Here is a 9,799-nt window from a genome sequence, read left to right as displayed (position 1 = left end):
TGATGTGCACTGACCACCAAGGGGCAGTCACTCAATGCAGGAGCTTCTCCCTGGTCGTCAGTGTACTCCCACAGGGGGACTGCTGCTCAGTTGGAAGCCAGGCTCATGGTTGGCGAGCACAGCGGCAGTGGTGGGATTCTCTCCCGCCTCCTTGGCAATGCTAAGGATCTGACTGATGTCTTAGGCCCACTCAGCTGTCAGTCAGACATCCTCCTAGGGCTCTGGACTGCTAGAGGTCACAGGCCAGGCTGAGGGCCCCCCCCCCCCTTCAAGTGCATGAATTTAGTGCACCAGGCCTCTAGTTGTTAAATAAAAAGAGAAGTATCAAAAGAGTCAAGAAGGAGGAGGAGAAAAAGCAGAGAGAGAAGAGGAGATAGTGGAGGAGAAGGAGATGTAGAAGGAGAAGTGATCTAGTAGTAATTTTCTGGTGTTTTTAAAGTAACTTTACATCCTCAGGACCTAGAAAGGTAAATGGTACATAACAGAACCTTCTAGGTTATAAACTTTTGGAAAATAATTAAATGATATGAATCATAATATCCTTCAGATACTGATAATGTCTGGTTCTCAATTAATATTCAATAAATAAAGGAGAAGGAGAATTAAGCTTGGGAAGTCCCATTGCTAGAAGGGAAAATTCATGGAACATGAGTCTATACTGAGATGAATATATGATTCAATGAACAAAAAATGAGGGAGAAGAGGCAAATTCTTCCTTACAAAAATATTTTTAAAACTATATGTAAGTACTCCTCTTGAGTTTAAGCTCAAATTCATGGCTCACTTCCAAATAACAGAAGATGGAAAAGAGGAAAAAAAGTAACTTTAAAGCAAAGAAATATGGCAGGTGCTCCTAACCAAGGGACCAATATTAACATCACCAGTGATGCCATATTGATATCCTGACCCATGATACGATGTGCTAGAAAGGTACTTCATCTTTGTGGTACTCTTTCCAAAAATCCATGGCTCCAGTCTAATTATGAGAAACAAACAAACAAAATTTTACAAAATGACTTACCAACACGCTACAAAACTGTCAAAGCCATAAAAAAATGAAGAAAAAAACCTGTCATTATATTAGAAATGATTAATGAGATATGGTCTGTGTAAATGCAATGTGGTATCTTAAGTAGGACCTTGGTTTACCCTGAACCAGGCCTCTATCCTATATTATAAAAGGGTAATATTCAAATTGACCCTAACTGCAGAACGACTAGGAATAACTGGTCACTATGACACACACTGACCAGCAGGGGGCAGATACTCAATTCAGGAGCTGCCCTCTGGTGGTCAGTGTGCTCCCACAGTGGGAGCTCTGCTCAGCCACAAGCCAGGCTGATGGCTGCCAGTACAGCGGTGGTGGTGGGAGCCTCTCCCACCTCCTCAGCAGCACTAAGGATGTCCAACTGCAAGTGGACATCCCCTGAGGGCTTCTGGGCTGCCAGAGGGATGCCTGACTGCCAGCTTAGGCCCAATCCCCTGAGGAGTGGGCCTAAGCCAGCAGATGGTCATCCCCCGAGGGGTCCCAGACTGCAAGAAGGCACAGGCTGGGCTGAGGGACCCCCTGAGTGCACAATTTTTGTGCACTGGGCTTCTAGTTAAAGTATAATACTACTAAAATTGAAACATCACAAAGGTTTATACATCAAAGGATTTTTATAGCAGAATATGTCTAGATAAGCAATATTGTTATTAAGCGGGAACCCTTGTGCACTGTTGGTGAGAATGCAAATAGGTGCAGACTGTGGAAAACAGCATGGAGGCTGATCAAAAATTTAAGAGTAGAACTACCATGTCCTGGATGCTTTATGTGTTTCTGTTTACTTCTACTTTCATTCAGTGTCCCTTGACTTTCTCGCTCTCTCTCTCTCTCTCCCATAATGTTCCTCTCACTTCCTTTCATGAAAAGCAACAACTGCTTCTCTACTTACACTTTTTCATGGAAACCTCCTTATTCCTACGTATTTCTCCTAAAACCTATGTGTCAACAATGTGAAACCCAGCAGAGGAAGATTTCCAGTCTCAAATTCCCCTGTGACCTATTGACCAGATGTCTGGTCGCAATTTGTTTGATTGCCAAGAACACTTCTGAACCACTAACCTGGTGGCCATCTCATTAAACCACTATGTACCTGTCTTTTTTATTCTGACAGCAACCGGCAAATTAAGTCTGCACAAACGTCAAAGAATTTGAAGTCTCATTTATGAATTTATTCTCTGCTATTTTATCTACATTATGACTGTATTTAGAAAGTATGTGGACAACCTATACAACATTCAGTTTATTTTACCTTTACACCTCATCTTCAATGATAAGCCATCAAGCTAAGGCTATGATCTGCATTGCATTCTCACTCTCAACTATCACAGCTCCTACATCTAAAGTAGTTTAGCATTGCGTCTGTTCTTAATCTAAACTTACCCATGAAATTCACAGAGGACTCAAATAACTGTTCTTACCATTTATTCCACATTTCTTTCAGTAACACATTATTTTGCACTCCATGCATATGTACCTTTCCTTTAGAGTCCATTAATTGAAATACTATTTGAATATCTCCTCCGCTGAAATTGAATTGACCCTTACACTGCTAAAACACAAAGCTTTCCCTACTGGGAAAAATGTCAGACTGTGTTTAGGAGGATGCTTAAAAAGAAGAAATAATCAGAATTGAAATAGGATACCTGAAATCAAAGCCAGAAGATTGAAGTTATGAACAGATATTTATTTCTAACACTGTTATACTTCAATACTTTGTCATTTTTCATCCAGAAGTTTTGTAATTTTCTGAGTTTCTAATGTCTTCGTTAATGCACAGACAAGGGGCTGAAATTCTAGGTTGTTTTTTTTTCAACAAGTTGTTACTGCTGACTTTCAATCATGAGAGCTTAAATGGTTAAACCAAGAATTCCTCATTGACCCTGTTTTAATACAGATTTGATATTTGCATTTGATTTGCTATCAGTTTGCAGATAGGAGAAAAGGACTTGCTTTGAGCTAAACATTATTCTCATCATTAAGGTGGCAAGAGCACCAGGTTTACTGGTGTACTTTCTGAGTCCTAAAGTGTAGTCACTGTATGTCACAAAATGCCAAGAACACAAAAATAACTCACAATGACCAGATGAAACCTTAGCCAGTGGTTCTCAACCTTCCTAATGCTGCGACCCCTTAATACAGTTCCTCATGTTGTGGTGACCCCCAACCATAAAATTATTTTTGTTGCTACTTCATAACTGTAATTTTGCTACTGTTATGAATCATAATGTAAATATCTGATATGCAGGATGTATTTAGGCGACCCATGTGAAAGGGTCGTTCGACCCCCAAAGGGGTCGCGACCCACAGGTTGAGAACCACTTCCTTAGACCATAAACATCTTTAACTTGTGAGTAAAGTCCCAATATCCTAATTTGGTCTCTATGACTCTATTTACATATGTTTGCTTTATACTTGCTATAGAGTGCTGAGTAATATTGCGATGGAATGGGATTATTAATGAGTACTATTGCACTGTTGAGAATTAACTTAGCCCATATAAATCCTTGACATAATTTATTTCCTGGACATCAATTTGGGATCAGGCAATAAGAGAAAAATAGATGCCAAAAAATGTTGAACTAGAATTTGAACCTATTTCTCCTCATTACATTATTGTATTTGATGACTCTAGTGGCAGAAGCCCCTGAAAGAATATGACATTCTTACTGTAATAATGCCAGTAACAGTAGAGTAGCTTCAAGTTATACTGTCAGACTTTCTATGCACTCTGTATAAATACTTTTGTCTTCTCCTTCTCTATGTGTTTTCAAATTCTTCGATATCTGGGTCCTAATCACCACATTTCTCTCAATCTCAGTCATGACCTAAATCAATGTTTTATCAACTGTAACAACCTATTAAAACACATTATAGTGGATCTCAATAAAATAAAATAGAATGGGATATATTAAAGAAAATGGATCCTCACCAAGACATGAACATTTGGCAGGAAAAGATCTTGGTGTGGTGAATGTGTGTGTGTGTGTGTGTGTGTGTGTGTGTGTGTTCATGCATGCGCAAATAAAGGGTACTTCTCTACTTCATAGCTTACCTTCTTGAATGACTTATTAGAAGAAGTTAGTGGATTTCATGATCCTTTCTAACTATGGACCAATCTACTCACAGTATTTACCACCTGTCATTATGAACAAGGTTTTGAAATTTCATATGGCAAAGGAAATATAATACCCTTCTCCCTCGTTTCTCATTTAATGACATTATAGATTTAGCTAGTTAACAAAAATCCTTTCTCAATTATACACACCATGCAACTGGCTAAAGTTCCTCAATACTTGGGCTTCACCACTTCCATCCCAGCTTATTTCCAATTTCTCTTTAATATGTGAATAAACCAACCAGCTTCCTTACCCTTATCTTATGTGATCCCTACACATAGTTGAAACACTTCAGTTTCATTACTTTCACTCATATCATCCTCCTGTTTCCAGATTACTTTTTAACATTTTACCATGTTATTGAACACTTGAAGATCCAGTTTGCCTCCACTATAAGACATTCCTAAAAAAAACCAGACATCACTAATCATTTAGCAATCTCTTTTGAATATCAAACAATATCTCAGTGACATTAAATATCTGCATACAAAGCTACTTCATCTCAAAGGGAGAACAGTATTAAATTGTCATCAAGAAAAGACGAATATATAATTTAGAAGAAGAGAGAGGTACATAAAACAGTGTGGGAATCAAATTAATTATTAATTTGACTAGTTAGCAGATGAAAATGCTAATCCGGACATTTAGTAGATTGACTGGGATAAACCGTAGAAACAAATTTATTATTTAGTGTCCTTGAGAGTTTAGCTGTGGGACAGAGGAGATTTTGTCTGGCATTGTCTTCCAGTAACTTGCCATTACTCTTCCATTTTAGTACATACAGGCGTGTACTTTGTCCCTCAAATGGACTTTCTCATTTCCCCTCATTAGATTTTCTCATTTTCTCACAGCTTTGGTTACAAATATATCCTACGGAACAAAATTTGCCCATGAGGTTTTGATTTCTTAGCTTAATTTAATGCTTGTACAGTAACATTCATTTACATGAGTAGGAGGCATAAAAATATGCCTATTATATGCATTATGAGAAAAATTTGGTTCTAACCGATTTTCTATTCTTTTCTTTTCTACTCTTAATTAGAAGAATATACTAAGGATTAGTTTAGCTAACTTAATTTTGCTATGTAGTTTTCTTTTCATAATTGATTCTTCATTTTATCTTGCTTGCAAGTCTTTAACCAGGTATAAAAGATGTACTAGTTATTGTATGGATTTTGTCTTGATGACCAATAAATACTTGAAAACTATTTATTTATTTAAGACTGTTAGTCATTGATTTGTTGAGTTTCTAAAGTTTGTTGTTTCCTGTATTTGGGACAATCAAGAAATTGTGTATCACATATTTAATTTATTAACTTTGGGCAGGAGTAAACTCTAATACACAGAGATGAAATCTTTTTTCTTAGATTGTTGCTGATAAATAACTGCATTTGGCCATGAATAAAATGTGAGCAACAAAAGGGATTACCTAAGTACTTAAAAGACCGCCTTACTGTATTCAAAACACATTTTTATATGATAAACACAGTAAGTCTATTTGATTATTTAAGGTGTGTCTTGATGAAGGTTTACATAAGGAGTTAAAAATCTTTGGTAATGTTTACAGTAAGAATCAATTATCTATAGTCAATTAGCACAATATATAGGAAAAAATAGTCTGGGAGAATTTGAAAAATCATGCAATGTTTATATGGTTTCCTGAGAAAATAGTTGAGCTCTGATTTATATCCTTTATTTTCTGATATTTTGGGGGGTTTCTACTGGGGATCAAGAAAATATTAACCATTAGATAATTTTTCAGGTTGTACTCAAAGCATGTAGAGGCATCCAGATTCATAATATTTATAAGGTATGGGGGCCTGATAAATCGAACAGATGGAATAAAATGGCAAGCATTGCAATTATTAGAGAAAGGCGAGATAGGAAATTGAAAGAGTTAATAAAAAAGAGAAAGGGGAACACTTGTACACTGCTGGTGGGAATGCAGACTGGTGCAGCCCCAGTGGAAAAAGGTATGGAATTCCCTCAAAAAAGTTTTAAAAATTGAACTGCCATTTGACCCAGGTATTCCATTTATAAGAATATATTCTAAGAATCCTAAAACATCAATCAGAAAGATTTTCAACTGCTAAGATCTGGAAACAGCCCAAGTACCCATCTGTAGATGAGTGGGAAAAAAAACTGTGGTACATTCTCACAATGGAATACTATGCAGTTTAAGAAAGAATGATCTCTTACTCTTTGAGACAGCCTGGAGGGACCTAGAGTATTTATGCTAAGTGAAATAATGCAGTCAGAATAAGTTGTAAGTTCTTATCTAAAGTAGGTTTATATATATTTGTATGGAAAATAATACAATAATTAATAAATAAAAATTAAACTCTGTTTTGCGTACTCAAAACTATAATCCTGCATTTGCTCACCCCTGTAGTATATATAGTTACAATGTGAAGACTGAAAGTTACTACCGTTGTAAATACTAGCGCTGTTAATGAGGCATGACTGGCACAAATAGTAATAAAAAGATTTCCCAGGTTTCCAGTCTTCTTCTGGTTGCCAACTATTGAAGATACTAGCAATGAGGACTGGCAAAGAAGACATTTAATTTCTATATTTGCATTCCCTGTGTGACAAAGCAGAGTACAAATGGAAAGGATGGATAGAATTGAGACAGCAAATTAAAGACACACAAAGACACAGTATTCATTAGCTATACCTTTGCTAAGGAAACACAAAGAGACTGATTTCCTGAAAAAATTAAACACTATTTAACATAAAGAAAAGTAGTAATATTCTAGGAATTAGGATATTTTAGTAATTGTTTAATGACCAATATTTAACGGCCCAAATAAAAAAAATTCTTGGGCATTATGTCAATGGTCTGTGACACATTCTGTAACATTTCTACAGCCAGGAAACTAAAATTTACTACATGGGAAATCAGGTCAGACTGACTGTTGTTGTTTTTTTTCTTTAATAGTGAATTGTTCCTTTTCTTCCAAAAAGCAGTAGAACATTTTGCTGTTTTTCCTTAGATAAAATTGAAACATCTTGCTCTTCTTTAGCTAAAATCTTGGCATTTAAGTCTCCTTGTTCATGTGAAGGCACATTCTGTTCCTCACTCTTACCTGTTCTGCTGAATGTCATAAAACCAAAAATTAACAAGCCTAAAAAAAGAATAAAATAAATCAATGAGAATAGTAGCATGTAGTTGGTCTTTTGTCTCATTTTCATCTCTTTTCCTAAGGGTTGGCCCACTGTCAATACCACTTCCACTGACTCTTTCCAGGCAGAAGGGAGGGTCCCAGTCTTGGATGCAATGGCAGTGCTGCCTGTTGTTGCAGACTCCTTTCAGATTGCAGGTCTGAGGTGAACAACCAGTTACCAGAAGTGACCTATGGACACACTTCCTTTGGATGCAGACATGTTCTGCCCTACACTCTGTCCCATCTTTCACATCACCAATGTCAGGGTCTGTCATGCCAAAATGGTAGTTGGTACCCCAGCAGGTGATGTCATTGAAGTGAGTCCAATGCACAGTAGAATGATCTCTCAGAAGGGGAAGTTCTGTCACGTTTTCACACTGAACCCTCCCGCACAAGGTATCTGAGATGTTACATTTTATGTATCTAGGGTTAATTAGACCACAGTTCCAAAACAGTCACCGCGGGTGTTCATTTCTGTGTAGCAACTCTGATTTGCACTCTTGGCCTCTTTGCCAAAAATGTTCCTACACTGCTCTTCACGGTTATTGCATCTCTTTTCATAGCAGTAGCCGCCGCCCTTGCATGGCATCCCATTCTACAAGTACACATCCTCTGGACAATGGTAGGATGTCCCATTGCACCACTCTGGGAGATCACATTTTCCTCTTGTCTACAAACTCCTCCTGTTGGCAGGATCTAGAAGTTTTTGCAATAACCCCTGAAAGCACAAGCAGCCCCAGGCCTGAGAGTGCAGTTTAACTCACAGCACGAATCTTTCATACACAAATGTAAAGCTCCACAGTCACACTCTTCTCCTTCTTCAACCACACTGTTTCCACACTGTGCAAGTGTGAAAATGTTCCCAGTATTTGATGAAAGGTACAAACTATTTCGCCTTGCAATGTTGTTCATGAAGCTAGCATAACTGCAGTTGCTGAATCTACTTGCACATGCTTGATATGGATACATTATGCATCGTTTATGTCCACATGTACAAGTTTTGTCATCATGAACCATACCCAAATTATGACCAATCTCATGTGCCACAGTATATGCAAAAGAATACACATTTTCATTCATGAAACTATCAACTCCACAATTCTAATTATATTCACGTACTTTTCCAACAAAGGATAAGCCAATATCAATACCATAGCCATGCTTTACAAAAATGTGTGCAACATCATGGGGAACATGCTTATTAAAGCTAGCTTTCTTTTATTTGCAAAATGTGTCCAGGAGACCACCTATTTTATCTATTGAAACGGGTTTTTTTAGTCCAGACCTCAATTCCCATTAAAACCACATCAACATCCAGATAAAAATTTATCTATTCCATTGACTACAATACTTCATACTGCACAGCTGTGATGTTACTTTAGTGAAGAAGATAGTGATTGTGGTCCACCACCATTGCCAGTTGAAGAAGCCACCTGTGAGTCCACAAGCCTTCATACCCACTCTGCATAAAAATGAAATTAGCACTTGTGTGGAGCCGATATTGGGTTAAGCCTCGGACTGACAAACAAGTCCCAGCTTAGAGGGCACAGTCCTCTTACCATAATTAAGCTTGACCTTATAACACTCCCTAGATCTTATCTGGGAAGCTAATGGGCTGAGGGAAGTGCAGGAAGTGTAACTATGGTCAAAACAAGTGAAACTTACAAGAACAGTGTAACTATGGTAACCACTACCTTGTTTACCTCTGACTATAAAATGGTTGGTGCAGCCTGAGCAGTCTTTCCTCTTGAGTTGGACTTACCCGTCTGGCCCCCCGATATTCCCAAATTATCTCCTGTCTTTTCTCTTTCATTTGTGTGCGGCTCCACTCCAGATCCTGAACCCTGAACCACGCTGGACATGGAGGGAAACATTTACAACAGCACTCTCCTGAAATTTCAATTGTCTTGCTATTTCTTCATCTGTTAATCCACATCTCATGGGTGGCAATTGTGTCTCTTCACTCTTTATCCTATATAAGAGATGTTCAAATGTGGTAGAAAGTCTCTTGGGCTCTATTTCATAAACAATGTCATTTGTCTGTAATATTCCTTGAAAACCTCCCAAACAGGTACTGAGGGTAACCACAGATTCTGGGTCCCCCTCCATGTAACCATGATAGTAGCAGTCATTCTGGATAAAAGGCTGGTCCTCAAGGAGAGCGCCCTGGTCCGAGTAGATAAACACTCAGAAATGTCTAAAGAGAAAATGCCTGTTGACCTTCATGTGTATGACCTGATCCCGACCCCCAAAACGCATTCTGTAAGAGAGCCAGTCTTTAGTCTTCATGCCAAAGCCAGTGCCTGTTACCTTCAAGGGAATCACCACTTCTGGGGGACCATGGCGTTGGGAGTGCACAGCCTGGGACCATCCATATGGGAATAGAATCACCCCCAGCCATAGTGAAAGGAGAGTGTTCCTCACACACACCAGGGCCTCACTCACAGCCATTATGGAGCCACCATACACAG

General features: G+C 38.3%; 1 pseudogene; it reads right to left on the bottom strand.

Moving 5' to 3' along the window:
* Positions 1 to 7,095: 7,095 nt before the first annotated feature.
* LOC139011400 (disintegrin and metalloproteinase domain-containing protein 25-like) lies at positions 7,096 to 9,437 on the bottom strand (annotated as a pseudogene).
* Between the last annotated feature and the right edge of the window lie 362 nt (positions 9,438 to 9,799).

Source organism: Myotis yumanensis, unplaced genomic scaffold, assembly GCF_028538775.1.
Source record: "Myotis yumanensis isolate MYYU_CA2020_CCGP unplaced genomic scaffold, mMyoYum1.0.hap1 SCAF_5, whole genome shotgun sequence".
In the NCBI taxonomy this organism is placed as follows: Eukaryota; Metazoa; Chordata; class Mammalia; order Chiroptera; family Vespertilionidae; genus Myotis; species Myotis yumanensis.
This window is presented reverse-complemented; position numbering and strand designations above follow the sequence as displayed.